This window comes from Maniola hyperantus, chromosome 10 (genome assembly GCF_902806685.2).
Source record: "Maniola hyperantus chromosome 10, iAphHyp1.2, whole genome shotgun sequence".
Classification (NCBI taxonomy): domain Eukaryota; kingdom Metazoa; phylum Arthropoda; class Insecta; order Lepidoptera; family Nymphalidae; genus Maniola; species Maniola hyperantus.
Genome location: NC_048545.1, coordinates 10619168 through 10639821, shown reverse-complemented (window position 1 = coordinate 10639821; position 20654 = coordinate 10619168). Strand labels below are relative to the sequence as shown.

The window sequence follows — 20654 nt, the reverse complement described above, 5'->3', positions numbered from 1 at the left end:
AAGCCGAAATGTCATTCTAAAGACAGATGTACATTACTTTCTGCCGCGTACTGTAATACTCAAATGATCTTATCAAATCAATAAACCATTGAACGAAAGTTTAACCTTTTATTAAAGCTAAAACATCTCATTTGAAACTATCGGATGTTATAAAAAGATCGAAATCAATTCCACTATATCCGACCACCATCGGACTAACTTGTTTCATTTCCGTTGCACAGTTAGTAAAATATAGCCTTTGCTGGCTTCGCCAATATGTTAACGACAATGAGAACAGGCAATTTAAATACAGATGAAGCGTGTTATTTTAGATCATAAACGTTAAGTAGCGGAACAAATCAACAATCAATTTCGATCTTTAGCGGACAATGTGTGGAAATTACACCGTAATGTACTGTTGCGTAAATACGCGGAAACATTGCAAGCACAACGGGTTGCATCTCGCCATGTAAGAGATGAACTTTGTGCCGTTGTAAATATTAATAAATATTAACTAAGTACGTGGTACAACGACTAACCTTTACTAAGGGAAAGCTTAATAGCATGCAGATCACTATATACTAAATATATACTAAATTAGCATGACCTAGATCTCTCCTGCATCGCGTAAATCACTACAAATCAAAATACACTAGGTACACATTTTAATCAGTATACACAGTTCTACACATTGCAAACGTACCACTACTACTGAAGATAATTAATTGTAGTGCTTTGATGTTTTTGACAACAAAAATCGGTCCAGGCGTTTTTGAGTAATCGGGGAACATACATAAAAAATAAAAAAAATAAAAAAAATAAAAAAAAAGATTCCGACGAATTGAGAACCTCCTCCTTTTTTTGAAGTCGGTTAAAAATAGCAACTGTCATACATATCTAATATAATATTTTTTTAACCTTATCTCAATGATAGTCTACTCTAAATCTTATTTATACAGCTAATTAGAACTAAGCGAAAGTGCAATTCAAAGAGACAAAATTCGTTCTAAGTACCACTTAGCGTTATCCAATCTCTTTGATTGTCCACTATACGTTATCTATATTTTATACTTAAATAAATAATATATATCTCTATCTCAGCAATCGTATCTATCTCCAGAACAACCAAACATTATTTTATCTTGTTGCTCACTTTATAAGCACTAAGGCGTGTCTATATCTACAAGACATCCAAGATTAACTCTTGTTGTGTTATGTTCCGGACGAACGAGAAGTACCACTCGCTTTCTACTTGAGCTAATAGCTGTTATGTGATAATAGTCGTGGTTACCACTGAAACCTTTACGAATGTTATCAGTTGTATCTTCTATAATATCTACGAGTCAGTATGATTAATTGTGATCCAACACCTGTCAGTCGGGTGGCTCATAATCACGGCTCATAATATAAGGTTCACAGACTTTAGCAAAGTGTGCTACGTCAAACCATGTTAATGCCTCCTCCTCCTTTTTAATGTCTAATAGTAACCTATGAAGACTTTATGATGTCAAAAACGAACTGGGCACCCTGCCTTGTTACGGTGGTTTAGATGATATTTTCGATTTGTAATACAATATTTAATTGTTTTTTTTAATTACAATATTTAATTTATTTAAAGGCTTGTTGAAATTAAAAAAGGATAAAAAATAAAAACTAATTTATGTGTGTACTTAACAATGTGTATTAAATCTTTTAATTCTCCCATAGGTATTATTTGTATATTCTGTAGAAAGTAAAGTAAGCTTTAAACATAAAGTAAAGACAACTGATAAGGTATCCTATGGAATTGAAGATATCAAAAATCCCCTCACGGACAGGGACATAGGAAAAATAAGTACAAAAAATTAAAATAGCAACTGTAAATACTGAACCGCACCACTAGTCTAAATTTAGGCAAATTGGGTGATACAAGATTGACAGTAATTTGATAAGCTGAAACATATAATGTCACGCCCCAAATATACCGACATACCTACCACACTGGACCAGTAATACGGTGTATAAGGGAAATGGAGTTTACGGGCGGTGACCCGGCAAAACGTCAGAGCGTAACGCAACTTCAATATCACACAATGCTGATGACCGTGTTAATTATGGAGTTATGGACGTTGCGTGGGATAAAAGCTGTAAATTTTTGTATTAGATAGAAATCTTAAAAATGAGTAAAGTACAATAAGTTTTGACTTAAAAAATCTTGCCAAATTCAATCTTCGGTTGGCACTTGGCTTTTGGTTCCTTCGGTTGAAATTAAGTACAATCAAGCTACAAATTCAGTTTCTAGCGATGATCCACCTTCGTAGACATTAACAAACTGTCGTAGATTCGATATATTCTGTCTGCAATCAGATTCGTAAATCGGAAATAAGGAAAGATATTGCATAAAGCATTGAAAATTCTGCACTCTCGTAAATGTTCATAATAATATTTACAATAGTGATTGCATAATGTAAACTGCTAGATCCTAAAAGTGACAAAGACTATCCGTATTTTATCTTTGAAAAGACTAATAATACATCATTACTTTCAATTTCACACTAAATGGAAAGTTACATGCCAACTGATAAAATCGTTTGAACACGAGAAAAGGGGCAGTCTTTTCACTATTTCAAATACAATGTCGTTTGTACTTACCTATTCCTTGTTAAATTTTTACTTAGAAATACCTACTTACATACTTACTACAGATAGCTATTATGGCGCAGACATCCACTAAGAAAAGATAGGGGTTATCAATAGGGGTTTGAAATTTGTGTAGTCCACGCGGACGAAGTCACGGGAATAAGCTAGTAATAAAAAAATGTAAATTGTGAAAACAATATACCTAGGTAATACTTATATACTTACCTATTTGTGTTATAGTAGATGTGGTCGACAAATAGACGCAAACATCACAAGTTTACAAGTCTGGGGACTAATGTATTCCGTTGCTAAGTCATTTTTAACAGCGATAACGATCAGGCAGACAGCTCGTTTCTGCTTAAATTCTACTCACTACTATATTTTACTATCAAAGGTTTATTTACCCCCAAGACTTTGACCGATAAATGGCAGACGGTGTAGCTACCAGTTTTACAAATTTTAGGAAGATGGAATAGAGACGCAATAAAAAACACATAAAACACGGCAAGTATTAAGTAAAAAGAAACGTAAGAGATATTTACACGAAAACGTAAAGAAAAAATCAAATAAAAATGTCAATAAAGGTAAAAGACTAGCTACAAGTGTCATAGCGATGTTATCAGGGGCAAGCGTGGCATGCATGGTGATGAAGAATGTACACGCATCGCATGCTAATAGATAGATTATGTTAGACTAGACGAACGTGCAATACTAATTCCAATATCTACACTATATTTAAATCATCCTAACTTAGTGTGAACTGTAGGTACTCGTTAAGTACTAGAAATAGTGAAGAAGAAGACTGAGAACTATAAGAAAATTAATATGATTTCAGATAAGCGATTCAACCAAAAAATATTACCAGGTATTTACTTACTATAATGCTTCACAAAAATATAAAAATCAAGCAAGTATCCGTAACAACCTAGAATTTATTAAGTAGGTAATTCATTGATCAGCCTAATTAAAATTAACAGATGTAGAGTGGATATGAGTTAACGTAACTGGGAAAAGACGTGCAATTTGTACGTGAAATCTTTACAGAAAAACATCATTAGTTACTTGTTAAATACAGACTGGTGCTAATAGTTTAAATCGCAAAATAACAGGCAAAAGTGCCAATTACGAGGCCCAGAGAGATATTTTGTGTCAAACTTGTAACGGACATATTTTAAATGGTAGTCTCATTATTTTATTAGGTAGTCACTTTGATCTGTCAAATGTCTTAAAGTCGTTTACCGTTCTTTAGATCGTTATTTACCATATAAATGGTAAAAGGGTGATCGTGATGCAATTACCATTTTATTATGAAGATTGTTATCTGAATGAACCAATATTAGCCGCAAATGTTATGAAACGCGTGATTTTGCTCGTTGGCAGCATTGTTCGTTAAATAGTTCGATAAGTTATCTGAATCTGGTCGCAATGCTTTAAATTAACTTAAAGATATCATAACTAATTGCAAATGATGAAACGATTTGAAATCTAAGCGTAATTTCAGATTTTAGTAATCTTCGAAGAATTAGAGGTGCAGATTTTAGAAATATTTTAGAGATAACATGACATGGTTTACGTAAATTGGACTAAATAGACGGTAATTACAAACTTATCATTGATCTATGATTTGTAATAATTGTGTATATTAGTGTTTATTTGAACAATAATGTCTAAAGATATAGATAACATGAATTTGAAAATTTCTAGTTTCTAGTAGCTATTTACAGTGGCCTTCCTGCAGAATAATGATTCACATATAGATATACCCACACCTTATTTGCTACGCAACTAATAACTGTTTACAAAAACATTTCATTCACAAGTATCAAATGAAACCTCAAAGTCAGTGAAGTCTCACAAGTAGGTGCAGGCAGTACAGTTAATCCATTGACAAGTCACGAAAACCTATAAATTGAACAAAACACACGTTGTGACGAATACGTAACGAGAATGCTTGATTTGCCCGACTCACGTGGCGATGAAGTAAATCGTCAAAATACAGTTAGCCAATTTTAGAGTTAACTAACACGTGGAAACCATACTTGGCATCGATGTACCAAATGACGCTTTTTGTGTTATATATCTACTAGATCAAAAAAATATACTGAAGCATTAATTTATTTCATCCTGTTTTTTAAAACTTGATTTATGGGCAAAATCCCAAAAATCGGTCGCCTAATTTAACTTTTGTTAAAGTTAGTATTTGGCTGAAAGTGTATAAAATAGTGGCATTACAGCGTTAGCATAGATTAGTGCAACAGCGCTTGCTCTCGACTTTTCCATCGACAAAACGTTGCAAAAGCTGCGAGAGAAATGTGTTGCACTGCACTGATTATGTTAGCTTATCCACTAAATTGAAACATACAACTAAAGCAGATATTTTGAACTTTGCACGTTTGTAAATTAAGGCCAACTTTAACAATTGCACAATAAAAAACAAACTACACGCGATCTTTGAAAGTACGAGTAACTAAAACAATTTCCTTAAATGCAATTTAAACTGGACAATACAAATGTTGCATAACTTTCTCAAATCCTTACTGAACAAATCACAATATAACAAAGATATAAGTACCTGGGATCATATAAGTCCATGCAAAAATTCATCCACGGATAAAAAACTGAATCACTGAATTACCTGAAAACAAACAAAAGTAAGGTATAACAAAATGCTATTAATATCTTAATAAAAAAAATTATCGAGCTAGAGTATTGCAATAAACATTTATGTAATTTAATATTCAAAGAAACCTCAGATGCTGACACAATCGGACGTAAAGACAGTTGGATGAAGCTATAAATAAGTGTTAAGTTTGCACCTTGCGTTGCCGATGTCTAAAAACAGACCATTAAGAAACCTACCAGAGAGAAATGGAGACATTAGCACACCCAATAAAGAAGCCGCCTGGAAAGCTGATCATCATCATCATCATGATCCGGCTCACTACAGAACACGGGTCTTCTCACAGAGTGAGAAGAGCTTTGGCCATAGTCTTCCATGCTAACCAAGTGCGTATTAGCAGACTTGAAAAGCTGTCGGTTGAAGACTAATCGGTACGCAAGTTAATGCACTAGGTACTATAACGGTAAGCTTCCATAAACTTCTGCGCAATAAAGTCTAGATGAATTGCTTGCCCGGAATTAATGACAGTACGTTTTATTAGTGGGCCCACCTCGAACTATAATTGCCAGGTAATTCAAGATCTAAATTCAACTGCTCTACTTTTTAAATAAGACATCAAGACTATTAAGTCGTTGCAAAATCGAAACCTACATCTAATTTTGTTCATTACTCATTTATTTAGGTACATTTATAAGTCAATATTCATATGGCAACGTTTCTTGTAATCATAATCACCTCTACTTTCAAACAGATCTCAGGGATATTTTTATGAAAACCACCACTTGCCAAAACTGTTTTGATATTAAAAGTTAATACAATGCTACATCATCATGATCAACCCATCACCGGCTCACCACAGAGCGCAGGTCTCCTCTCAGAGTGAGAAGGGTTTTGCTACATAACTACCACAAACTAAAGCATTATGTTTTAGATAAGGATTAAATGACTACAAATAGGAATGCTTATCTAACAAATGCGAAACGAAGAAACATTTATACACATTCAGCAACATGCGATATTCTTGGAAAGTGTAATGGTTCTATTTACATATCTTTTTATAACTTAACTACTCATAAGATCATCACAGATGACCTTAAAGACATGTGAATCATTATTAAAGGTGCTACCGGTACCCAAGCCGTAATTTATGCTTCTTTTGGCCACGAACGATGTCAACTAAGAAAACAAGTTTTTGAACAACTCGCAACTGAATAATATTTTTCTCCGAGGTAGGTACTTTAAATAATATAAAACAATGCTCTCAGCAAGGATATTAAGTGCATATTAAAAAGAATCTATAAATTTGTATAAAAGTAAAAACTGAGTAACTGGCACATATAGCTCAAACGTAAGTTTCCTTTCTAACTCAGATCCCAATAAGAAAAGTTTTTCAAAAATTTCACCCAAACTAGGTCGGAACAGGTCAGCTGTTAGCTCCTGGCAAGTAGTGCTCTAAGCAAGGTTATTAAATTCAAATAAACAATCCATACTAATATTATAAATGCAAATGTGTGTCTGTCTGTCTGTCTGCTAGATTTTCACGGCCCAACCGATTTAACCGATTTTGATGAAATTTGGTACAAAGTTAGCTCATCCCGGGAAAGGACTCTCTCTCTCTCCGGTCGTTCCTTCATTGCTGAAGATCGAGGTCCTGGCAAACTGCCCTCGAATGGCTTATCTGTTTCCACCGGCTTCTGTCGGTGGCCATTTTTACAATGTGATGAAATCCACACCTGCTGGACTCCTTTAGCTGGTCAGACCACCTAGTTGGTGAGCGGCCTCTCGGTCTTTTGCCCTCAGTGTTGCCCGTCACTATGAGCTTTTCTAAGCTGTCGTCCCCCCGCCGTATGATGTGGCCGAAATATGAGAGTAATCGTTGGTAACATATGGAGGAGAGTCGAGCAGTGATTCCAAGTTGCGAAAGGATAGACACGTTTGTGCGCTTGGCAGTCCACGAAATCCGTAGCATCCGCCTCCAGCACCACATTTCAAACGCATCTATTCTTTGCCTTTCTCTTGCTTTGATAGTCCATGTCTCTACTCCATACATAAAAATTGGGAAGATTAAGGCACGACATCCTCTAATAAAGTAGTAAGGGATAAAGATTAAACAAGCGCTTTTATAGATTTAGTTCGTCTAGGTCCAAACCCAGTCCTACTTATACATATTTCGACGCCGTGGACGCGGAAGCAAGTTAGCAGCCCGAAGGGGATCTGATTATTGGCGTCAACCTCAACCACGCCGGTCGAAATGGGGCTAAAATAGCAATGTGGCATAATCTTACGATCACTAGGATTGTGATTTCCAACAGTTTACCGTACTTAAAGAAGCTTACATAGAGAAAATACAATGTTTTTGATAACTTTTTAACTGTAAAACAAATTGCAATCTTTAACCTTTTACTTGAATTATCAAGTTATTACTTGCCTACTAACTAAACTATAAAATTTACCTTTATAAGTTACTAGCGACCCACCCCGGCTTCGCACGGGTGCTTGAAAATAAAATATAGCCTATAGCTTAATATATCACTCAGAAAGAATGTAGCCTTCTATTGGTGAAATAATTTTCAAAATCGGTTCAGAGATTACTTCCTACAAACGAACTTACAAACTTTACCTCTTTATAATTATTAGTATGGATGATATTATATCTGGCCCTAAGCTAACCGGACTTCGTTTCGATGGAATTTTGATCTGAATTGATGATTACCCACTTAATTTAAATTATATAGACACATCAAAAATAAACCTTTGGATTTCGAAAAAATCACTGTTCCTGAGAACGCCAAAAAAAATGACGGCTTTTTGCTAATACCTACTTGCTAGAATTTTCAAGGAAAAATTATAGGAACTAGGATTTTTATTGTAATTGGTCAGTTTTGATTATTAAAATTCATTTTAATGAGTTGATTAGTAAAAGTTAAGTAAATATTGGGTACATCAACAGTAAAAGAGTAATGCAGTAAACCTTCATGAATATCAGTATCTACCGTTTTAAAAACTCCAATATTAAGTTATCATAAACGTTCACAGTTAATGTTTATTAGCATCAACATAAACTAGCTCTATGGGACTGAGAGTACAGCAATACGGAAAAGCATAATCTTGAATCAGTAGATTGCACGGGCTAATATAATCTGAACCCAGGTATATCCTAAGACCTAAGTTATAATCGTATATCGGTTTATAGAGAAAGTTATATACGAGGATACGACATTATATAATGCTCGTCATTGAACACGTGTATTATGCAAAACCGGCTGGAAGAGGAAGTTTCTAGAGCCTTAATAGAACTACGCTTCTTGTAAGAGAGTGGTATGTTCCTTGATCAACACTTTAGGTGGCCAAATAAAGTCCATAACTTATGACCTATCATCATGATCAACCCATAGAGCTCACTATAGAGGACGGGTCTCGTCTCAGTAAGAGAATGGTTTGGCCATAGTCAACCACGACGGCCAAGTGCGGATTGGCACACATATGAGAACATAATGGAGAACTCTCAGGCATGCAGGTTTCCTGACGCTGTCCTTATGTCGTACCTAAATTACAAGTCGCTTGTAGTTTTTTAGTTAGAAGTAAGGAGCGGCAATTTTAGAATACCTAGGTACCTAATTATGTAATTGCTTATTTTTTATATAAAGAATATTAACCATTTAAATGACTAGTATTCCCCTTTCCTCTCAAACTAAGCGTCAAGCTCACAGGTCAAGCTTTTGCTAGGAGTAGGTACAACAATAGTGCAACGGGCGGGGTTTGAACCGTCGACCTTACGGTTTCCAGTCCACTCCTTGAGTCCACCCGTTGAGCCATTGAGGCTCTTAAATAGTTCCAGTTCAAGTCTCATAATTTACTTGTTTATTTCATGATCTTAATATGTAGTTATATTATGCCGTATCCATCTCAGAAAGTCCATTTAAACCACGACGAACCCTCTCCTTTTACGGCAAAGATATTAAAGTAGGTTAGATTTTGATTGGCTGTACTGATTACGGAACAAGCTCTGCAAAAAGGGTTAACTGATGCTATAGAAATTTTACTGTATGAAACCTATTTACCATACAAACAGTCAATGCATTACCAATATAATATATTCTGCGGTATTACGAAAGTAGTGATTGATAGCATATTGCGATGGGATTGTCGCAATTATTATCAGCGGCTGAATTTGAATAATGTTGCTAAAATTTATGAATAACAAGCTTATGCCCGCAACTTGGTCCGCATGCATTTAGCTTTTTAAAATCTCTTTGCGAACATATACTATTATATCCATGCAAAAAAAACACGCCGATCCGTTGCTCCGTTGCGACTTGATCTGTATATATAAAATTCAAAGTCCTGACTGACTGACTGACATATATATTAACGCACAGCCTAAACCGCTGGTCTTAGAGACATGAAATTTTGAGGGTGTATTCTTTGTAAAGAGTAGGTATCCACTAAGAAAGGATTTTTCGAAATTCAACCCCTAAGTGGGTTAAATAGGGGATGAAAATTTGTACGAAAGTACGTCATTTTTCAAATTATTTGCATGAAAATTGGTATGTGGGTTTTCGTTCACAAATGAAGAAATACGTGTTCCAGGATTTTTGGAAATTCAACCCCCACCTCTATTTTCTAAATTCCACCCGAGCGAAGCCGGGGCGGGTCAGCTAGTTGAAAGATAAACCAATAAACCAACAATCAAACACACTTTCTCATTTATAGTGGTATTTATAATAGTAGTGGTAATCATTAGTCGAATAGTATGAACTTAGTTTGAATTGTAATATTACCTAGGAATATTACATGCTATCATCTAACTAGCTATTAGGAGGATCAATAAATTCCGTTGCATACTAATTTATCATACTGAAATTACTCATACGTGCCATTTCATTGATCTAAAATCCTAAATCATTTTACAGCATACACTAATGCATACCTGCCCGTCGTTTGTAATGCCTATCTTCGAAACTTTGGCGTGAAAGTCACGACCTGAAGATGTGAATCATCTACGTGATGTATTTTAAATATAATTAACAGCGATGCAACGAGGTCAAAAGGTTGAAACTGCATTTTGTAACCCTAGTCAAATAATTCACAGGAGCTTAGATTATACAACATAGATAGCGTATATCTGAATATTTAGTTAGGTAGTAGTTTTCTACATTGTGGAACAATATAAAATAAATGTTATTGGCAACCTTTAAATATCAATAGTGACTCGAGAGCGCGCGGTTGACTACGTTGGCAACTTTTATAAGAAATCGGCGCAAGCAAGATATCAATTTTTTTCTCGGATGTATTTCACATGCTATGGTCATATTTTGAACCAGACGTAGGTACAAGATACTTTGTGAAAACAACATTTACTTACTCGTGCCTTTTCTATATCGGTTGCTTTACTCTTTCTACGTGTCAACGATCAACGCGTTTCGATCCAAAACGATGAAGCTAGGCATCTGACGAAAAAATGATGAAGCTAGGCATCTGACGGAAAAATGATGAAGCTAGGCTTCATCATTTTCCGTCAGATGAGATCATAGTCAAACCTAAACCTGTCTTGAATAAAAATTTGATGAAGAATACCAATTTTTCCCTGCAGTCAAATTTTTGCATAGAGTATATATGTACAGTCAATCATAACCACGACAGGTAACTATTTACTTTCTCGATATTTCACTTCTAAGTAAGTATTGCCTAATTTTATTCAACTGTGCAATCTAAGAAACAAGTCTCGTGTAGATTGAAAGATTGTTATCTATGTATCTTCGGTTAGAATTAGATAATAAACGGTGTTACATTTTAAATTAAATGGTTGCTTGAATAGAAAGTTTCTAAATGATTAGGTACGTAAATAGTTTTAATAATGTTCTTCTTGACTTTAAGTATTTGTACCTACTAAAAATAATAAAGTACAGATTTATGTGGGATCCATTAGAATTAGTTGGTCTCTTGAGTGTCGAGCAGAAAAGTTATCTTACTATCTATATTCTTTGATATTTAATTATCGCTAACTTGTAAAAATCACACAATGATTTAGGTATATCTTGGTTTAGAAGAATACAGTAGGTACCTACTATGTGTAGTTGGTGCATGGTTGGTATGGTTGGTTGCATTAGAGCATGGTGAACATAAGTGATCTACATCCCTCTCTTAAGAGTAGTAAGAGGCTATACGAGTACAAAAATGTACGACATTTTTGACATCTAGGGAAAAGTTCTGTGGTCCTACCAACTGCAATTTACAATTGAGTCAGCGTAGTGTATAGATATTAAGCTCTATTACACTCAGTGAGTAATATATCACTCATCAGATGAAAGAGGAAGTTTATAACCACTAACCAGTAGGTATGTATGTATAGGAGGATATCCATACTGTGTAAATACAACTACTTCACAGTACGTAGCTGGTGTACTGTTTTGAAGTAGGGTGTAGTTGTCACATCTAGGTCACACGGACGACTCCTCTCAATCGCTTTTACTATCATGCATTAAAATGATTGACGTTTCCATAAAGTTGTCTAGTGCAGTCTTGCCTAGTATTTCTCACGTGCAAATACGTTCCGTCAACGCGTTTTCGCACGTCAAAGGTTCTTATTAACTCGGGAGGCCCGTTAGACGGTGGCGTGGGAGATTCCAACAAAGCCATCTATTATTCAAATGCACAAACAAACGTACAGTTAGATTTGCATGTGTGTAAATTTCCTTATTAAGGTGCACCGGAATTAGCTCTTTTAATTGGAACAGTACTGTAAACTAAATACAACTTACTGAGAAAGCAAAAATATCCTTAACATTTTCTGTACTTTCTTAAGTACTTATTATGACGCGTGAACAATTATAAATATCGTTTGGCCTGAATTGAATATTAAATTGTATCATCATCATCATCATCATCAATCTATGGCCCGCCCACCACGGAGCACAGATCTCCTCTCAAAATGAAAAAGGTTTAAACTTTCATGCTGAGTTTTTTAATGAAAATATTACAATAAAACTTAAAGCTAGCCTTATCTAATTACTATACAAATCATGCCCGCGTGGAATGGTGCCAAAAATACTGGCTGCATTTCCGCGCTGGATAGCTAGGCTGATCCGTTGCGCAAAAAATTAGCCAGCCCTTCTGTCACCAGATGAGGCTATTAATCGCGGTGAAATGTCTCGTAAAAAATTTTTTGCACTAAGACTCCATGGCCCCAGGGTCTCCACGGCAAACGGAACAAAAATGTAACTCTCGATAAGAGAGGCATACTTGCGCCGCTTGCCGTTTTCAGCTGTTTCTGCTGCGGCTCCCGGTCTTGATGCTGTCTCCCTGATATGACACGGGGCCAATGTGTCAACGCAAGTTGCGTCCCACATTAGCGCCCGTCCCCGTTCCCAGGGAACCAGCGTCAATCCATCAGGTCTCTTGCCATCATCCCGACTAATCCCTGCCGGCTCAATGAGCGCGGGAATATCTATGGTGGCAAGAGCTCTTTTAATCGTATCGTTAAGAGAGCCATGCCTAAACAGCCTATCAGAGCTCCTTTGCTGAGTTCTCCGTAGTTCTCAAAGATGTGTGCAGTCTGCCAATCCACGCTGGGACTGCGCGGCGGACTGTGGTCTAAACCCTTCTCGTTAGATTGTATAGGTAGCGGTAATAATATATTAATCATTTAAGTGCAGTTGTTGCCTGACAAAACAAGCTATCGGCAAAGCCCTAGTAAGTACCGCCATTATGCGAAGAAACCAAATCGATTCTTAACACCTGCCATATCCTCAGGCATTCTATCGCAAATTTCATCATCATTTTCCATTATAGCAAAACCGGAAACCTATTTGAAAGAGGTACCAATTTTACTTATGGTCAAAAATTCAAAGACAATTATTTTGAGCGAAGAAATGAAACTCGAAGTCGGTGTTGATTAATAAGTTACTCATGTAACTTATACTGGCTGTTATATAAGTACCTAAACTAGCTCATGCCCGCGACTTCATCCGCGTGGACTGCACAAACTTCAAACCCCTATTTCAAACCCTTAGAGATTGAATTTTCAAAAATCCTTTCTTGGAGGATGTCTACGTCATAATAGTTATCTGCATGCTAAAATTTAGCCCGATCCGTCCAGTAGTTTGAGCTGTGCGTTGATAGATCATTCAGTCAGTCAGTCACCTTTTCCTTTTATATATTTAGATTTTAAGACTTCCTAGGCACACCCACCTAATTTAAGAAATTTGCAACGCAACATAAAACGGAACGCATCAAGAAGTCCATTGTTCTGGCGCTGGTAAGATTGATTGAGCGAGGGATAGCGTGCCATAGACGTGGGAGAACTAAGAATGTAGATCATGTGAACCATGTCCACAATCAAATGTAAAGAGACGGTTAGGAACGTTTACAAAGATCTAGTTTTGATTGTTTGAGGGATTATAAGCAATTTTAATACTAGCTGGCCTCAACGATCTTAATTTTAATTAATGTATACAACGTCGAGCATTGCTATCTTTGCTCGTTTTAGCGATTGTCTCCGTGAGGAACCAGCTTAATAGGTATAAAGGTACATATTATATTAACTAAGGATTCATGCATTCATTTTATATTTATTCTAGTACCATAAGATCTATTCGCCTTACTCACAACCTTGAATAGGAAGTCGGAAGAAATCTCTGTTTAGAGTTAAGCATTTCCAATGTAACTTAATTTATGTACTACAATTTCGGTACATGAAAAATATAAATTAAATAAATAAATGGGAATGTAACGTCAAAATAAGTAGGTACTATTGGTTGCTTTTAAAAATTTGCACTGTTGAGCACGGGACTCTTCTCAGAATGAAAAGTCTACTACGCTGGCTAAGTGCAGATTGGCAGATTTCACAGTTCACACACCTTTGAAAACATTATGGAGAACTCTCGATCATGCAGCTTTTCTCACGATGTTTTCCTTCGCCATTTAAGCAAGTGTTAAAGTTAAAGCAAGTTTTAAAAACTTAAGCTGTTCTTATATATCTTATTGTGCTTATCTACATAAAAACAAAAAGGAACAGACCGTCTTTATGAAGATGTTTCATAATTAAGCATATCTTAATAACGCAACAAAATGTGACAGTGACTCCTTTTAAGTCGCGATACAGAAAATGAAATGTAGAACAAGAAATGAATCACTACCCATATTATAAATGCGAAAGTGTCTTTGTTTGTTGGTTTGTCCTTTAATCACGTCACAACTGAGCATCGGATCGACGTGATTTTTTGCATGGATATAGTTAAAGGCCTGGAGAATGTCGTTTTATCCCGGAAAGTCAAAGAGTTCCCAGGCATTTTAAAAATCCACGCGGACGATGTCGGGGCATCAGCTAGTATCATATTATATACTTAATTTGAACAAAAAAGGTACGGGTTCAGGACTATTATATTATTCTGTGGTTTAGGTAGACAACCAAGCTGATAATTAGGCAAGTACCCACTTATAATTCAACAATAAACCCTCCTAATGGCCAGCAGATATCGCAAACAAATAGGACGACGTAAATCGGGAACAAAAACTTTCAAAACCGGTTGTAGCCAGCCGTATGATGTTACGGAGATGCCAGCCCACATCCGGGAGTCAGTGACGCATGCGTATCGCATGACAGCTGCAGTTCAGTGCTTTAGTTTAGTATACTATTAAAAGCCTTAAAATAAACTAAACTAAACTAAACTAAAATAAAATAAAATAAAAACCTCACGACTGAGAATCCTCTTTGCATTCCATACAAAATGTTTTTTTTAAATCTACAAGCAAAGTTAACAAAAAGCTAATGTTTGATCAATCAAAATTTTTTTTTAGTAATTAACATGGTAGGTAATTAGGTAAACATCAAAGTAAGTAACAATTAAATATTGGCATGAAGATTGTACGAGTAAGTGAATCTAAAAAAATACAACCTACGAGACGATGTAAGAGTAACTTTATAAAGTCATCACGGACACCCTTATAAATTAGTTCTTAATAAAGACATTCAGAAACGAATCTCGAATTTCCCACGCCTACGTAAAAGCAGGACTGATTTTTTGTGCTCGAATTTTGATGAAACAAGTGTACCATAGCCGGCAGCTAACTTAACCAATGGGAAGAAAACAATTATTTTGAAACTAGCTGATGCCCGCGACTTCATCCGCGTGGAATTTGATTTTAAAAATCCCGTGGGATCTCTTTGATTTTCCGGGATAAAAAGTAGCCTATGTGTTAATCCAGGGTATAATCTATCTTCATTCCAAATTTCAGCCAAATCCGTCTACTTAATAGTTTTTGCGTGATTGAGTAACAAACATCCAAACATCCACACTTTATATTAGGATTAGTCAAATCATCAAATAAGTAGGCGAAATAGATCTTATAGACCTTTAAGAATGAGAAAACATAGACACTTCTTAATGATCCTAAATAAACGCAATGTAGTCGTCAATGTATTCATAGGAAATATAAATATTCGCAATCTTATACGCAAGGAACCAAAACGTTAATTGATTAATGCAAATGAAACCGACAGTCCAATTTGGTTCTTCGTTAGCAAAAGCGAAAGTCGTGTAACGATTGCCACGATTCTTCCTGAATAAATTATCGCGGCTTGGAGGAAAATCTAAAGCCTACAGTCACAGATAAATATTACCTAATGGCGTAAAGTCCATGTCCTAAGACACAAACTATTCAAAGTAAATTGGCACTTACTGTTGTACATCACACAAATAAGCCTTTAAATTCCGATATCTATAATATTTGAAGTGTTGGACAGTTGATTTCAATTCAACTCGTACTTTTAGCTTTATCAGCACTAGCCAGGCCAATCATATCATTTAAAATGAGGACATACTTAAGAGATAGATTAGTTAGAGAACACAAAACTCCTGTTTATTTCAATGGTTGTCCAAATAATCGAAAGTATCCATCTCTTACAAGTCATTAAAGAATAGATGTTTAAGAGTAGTACTATAACTAAAAGATAAAAAGTACGGTGTTTCCAAAAGAACTTTAATCACTAAGTATTGAGCTGTAATGGAATTAAGTTGTTTTATCGGACAGATCGATTACTCGCACTGACACTTCCCTTGATGAGGCTCGATTTTGAGGCCATAGCGGTTCTATTCAAATAGAAGACAATGATTTACTAAAAATTAATTCCCGACTTTTTCTTAATGGATCTGATAAAACCTTTAGCAATAAGAAATGAATCATTTGATGTCTCTATAAATTTTGAATCAAAGGAAAGCCGAAAATTGTAATGGGCAGATAAAACTTAAAATAACAGAGATCGTTATTTTGACATATTAAATTCGGTCGGTGTAATAGAAGAATGTTTCTCGCAAAAACAAATATTTTGGTAAATAATGCTCAAAGTGTAAAAAAAAGCTTTTTTATTTGCCCAATTAGTTTAAATTGGTGTTGTATAAAATTAGCTAAACATTTCTTTACCATCCTCAAAACTCCATTCGAATCTTACTCAGTGCCTAGTCTTTTACTATAATCAACTTAGACCTAAGAAACTTACAAGTAGGTAAGTCATTGAAGATGATAAAATTACAATAATTCTATCAAACGTCTAAGGTCAAGCTAATAAATTTAAGGAATGTCCAAAACTTTACCGACTCTGTTTACTCACACCTCCAGGCAATACGAGGGCTATAATGGAGAAAAAAAAAAACAAGAGCACGACCATGGCCGATTCTGTCGTGTACGTGTCGGTTTTGTAGGGCCTTTAACAAACAAAAGGCGATTGGCCGAGGTTCGGAGACACAAGGAGGAAAGGGGATACGACACGGTGGATGCACGCATTCAAAAGAGCCGCAAACCGAGCCTTTTGAGGACAGGAAGCGACATCGGAACTTATCTTTGATAGCCAAAACATTTTTATAATGAGGAAAAGAGACTAAGTAAAGAAATAAAAGTGTAGGCTTTAATTAATTTGTTTTGCTATACGCTTATTTAAGAACGAAGTTTATCTAAATGCCCATCATTAATTAAAACATTTAAGTAAATGTTTAACAATATTTTATTGAATAATCTTTTCCCGTTTTTGTTGATCAACAATCTTGCAGATTCAGAAAAACTAGACAGACTCGTTTTTAGGGTTCCGTACCTCAAAAGGAAAAACGGAACCCTCATAGGATCACTTTGTTGTCTGTCTGTCTGTCTGTCGGTCTGTCAAGAAACCTACAGGGTACTTCCCGTTGACCTAGAATCGTGAAATTCGGCAGGTAGGTAGATCTTATAGCTGACATTTGGGGAAAAATCTGAAAACCGTGAATTTGTGGTTACTTCACACAAAAAAATTAAATTGTGGTCATGAACTAATAATTAGTATTTTCAATTTTCTAAGTAAGATAACTATATCAAGTGGGGTATCATATGAAAGGTCTTCACCTGTGCATTCTAAAACAGATTTTTATTTATTTTTATGCATCATAGTTTTTGAATTATCGTGCAAAATGTCGAAAAAATAGGACTGTTGTACGGAACCCTCGTTGCGCGAGCCTGACTCGCACTTGGCCGGTTTTTTTAATAAGCGTGTCGTTAATGATATTTTTAGAGAGCATTTGAAGGTTAATAGAATTATTATCTTCCTTAAATGGATTTCCAATTTAACACAATACAAATTAAATAACTGAACACGAATTCCGCCATTAGCAACATGAGATCATCTAATTGATATTACTACTACCATCTACCTACCTAACTAAAGTGAGGAAATAAAATAAATATTATATTTAAGTAAGTGAGTGGTTAGGTACTCGTTCATTTTACTCGACTGCACCATAAGGATAACGGATTTTATTTTTTTGTTATACAATCCTATCCACTTCATCAGCCTGCATGCGTTTTCAAGAGTGTGGTCCTCCGCCTTCCTCATCCACCCGCTTTCCACCACCTTCTTTAGGTCATCGGTCCAGCGCAAAGGAAGTTTGTTCTCTCCGTGCCCGTTCTTTAGAAATGTACCAACAATTTGTCCAAACTAACGAGCTGTTATAGCCTAGTGGTTAGGACGTCCGCCTTCTAATCGGAGGTCGGGGTTTCGATCCCGGGCACGCACCTCTAACTTTTCGGAGTTATGTGCGTTTCAATCAATTTAATATCACTTGCTTTAACGGTGAAGGAAAACATCGAGGGGAAACCTGCATGCCTGAGAGTTCTCCATAATGTTCTCAAAGGTGTGTTAGATCTACCAATCCTCACATGGCCAGCGTGGTTAACTATGGCCAAAACCCTTCTCACTCTGAGAGGAGACCCGCCGTGCTCTGTAGTGAGCCGGCGATGGGTTGATCATGATGATGATGATGAACGATTTGTGTTAATATTATTTGCCCAACAAGACCGTTGGACGCGACACCAGCTGCGTACACTTCACCTACTTCTCTCGCAGGTACAAATTCCCTTATAACCAATATTTGTTTTCAACTTAGTCAGGAATTTGTTGCCAGCCATGTTTTTGAACTGATAGATTTTATTTTTGAAGCAATATCGATATCAGTATTGCGACTAGATATTTAACCTTGAATTTATTTCTTACTTTCAATACAGTTTTTGCGGTCTATTTTCAGCGAAGTACTTACTAAATTAGATTCGGGGTAACTTAACAATTATACGTCTAGATTTAAGTAGGGTTTAGAATTTAGATAGATATAGGTAGGATTTTAGGAATTAGGTAGGTAGATTACACAGGTAAAACTACCCCATGCTAACCCGGTGCGGGATAGCGCGGGTGACACGCAAGTGCCCGGGGCGTCCCCCCGTCTCATACCCCGATTGTCATCTCGACCTGTCGCATACTATAATTAAGTAGGTAGATGAATTAACAAAATTAGTTACCTGACTAGATAGTTTAAAATGTTATTTCTGGGGTTCCGTACCCGAAGGGTGCCAACCGGATCCTATTATACTACGCCTCCAATGTCCGTCCATCAGTCTGTCTGTCAGTTGGCTGTATCTCATGAACCATAATAGGTAAAGAGTTGAAATTTTCACAGTGTGTATTTCTAATGCCGCTATAACAACAAATAATAAACATTACAAGGATGTTAAAAAATCAGACGAATACTTATTGAATTTATAATAATTATTCACACTTTTAAGTATAATGCATATAAGTTCTCACACGCCATCTTCACTTTTTGTGTCAACTGACATGTCAAAAGTACGATTTTAGTCCTTATTATAAAGGTGAATCGTACTTTTGACATGACAGTTGACTAAAATGGCGCGTGATTTCTCATTTCATACGGATTATAACGCGTTTGCCTTCGAACTGCATTCAGTACGAGCTTTTGCAGATAGCTGAGAATATCGAGAAATAATGCTGCTTGTATAACAATAAAGATAGTGCAACGAAATCACGGAATAATTTCCGCATTACGTGTTGGGATAAGGAAATTGCTTACAAACTTACTTCTACTTTAGAGTGAGAGAGCCCGGGTGGGCCAGACCTTCGTTATTTTATAAAAGCAGAAAACCTTTCCTTTTTAGGGTTCCGTGCCTCAAAAGGAAAAACGGAACCCTTGTAGGATCACTTTGTTGTCTGTCTGTCTGTCTGTCTGTCTGTCCGTCCGTCTGTCTGTCAAGAAACCTACAGGGTACTTCCCGTTGACCTAGAATCATGAAATTTGTGGTTACATCACACAAAAAAAATTAAATTGTGGTCATAAACTAATAATTAGTATTTTCAATTTTCTTAGTAAGATAAGTATATCAATTGGGGTATCATATGAAAGGTCTTCACCTGTGCATTCTAAAACAGATTTTTATTTATTTTTATGTATCATAGTTTTTGAATTATCCTGCAAAATGACGAAAAATACGAATGTAGTACGGAACCCTCATTACGCGAGCCTGACTCGCACTTGGCCGGTTTTTATAGTTTCTTCGGAGAAGTATTAGAAATCAAGTCACGCATTGCCATATCTACATTTAGTCGTTGCAATCCACTGCCAGACACCCTTAAAGTTTAATAAAATTAAATAGTCGCTGATCGTTCCTCGCTGTGTTGGGAACAATACGCGGAGAATCTTTCAGCTTTTATAAAATAACGAAGGTCTGGCCCTCCCGGGCTCTTAGTCCACTAGAAATATCTTGCGGCGCTAATGTTACCGGAATTATGTTTGTTTGTTCGTGTAAATTGTGGTGAAATGGCGGTGGTTAAGAAATGCCAGTTGCTTTTGATGTTTATGCAAACAAAGAAACAGATATTTTATTTGTTTACTTCTCACCGCTCGCTCGCACGGGTAGCTTATTACAATTTTTGTAGGGATCTCTTATTTTATTGATAACTAGATGACGCTCGCAACTTCGTCTGCGTGAAGTTAGGTTTTATAAAATTCTCGTGGGAACTCTTTGATTTTCCGGGATAAAAGTTACCTATAGGAATTTCCGGAATGCAAGCTACCTTTGTACCAAACTTCTCTCTCTTTGTTTTTCCGGGATAAAAATGTATGCCTAT

General features: G+C 36.1%; 1 protein-coding gene across 3 annotated transcripts in view; it reads right to left on the bottom strand.

Moving 5' to 3' along the window:
- Cad99C (cadherin 99C) overlaps positions 1–20654 on the bottom strand; it is a 169658-nt gene that overhangs the window by 133788 nt on the left and 15216 nt on the right. Inside the window, exon 2 of one of the 3 annotated variants that reach the window (XM_069501483.1) lies at positions 5171–5233. The exons of the other annotated variants lie outside the window; for them this stretch is intronic. The gene's annotated coding sequence lies outside the window, so the exon portion shown is untranslated. The remainder of the gene's footprint in view (positions 1–5170; positions 5234–20654) is intronic. 3 annotated transcript variants of the gene reach the window in all.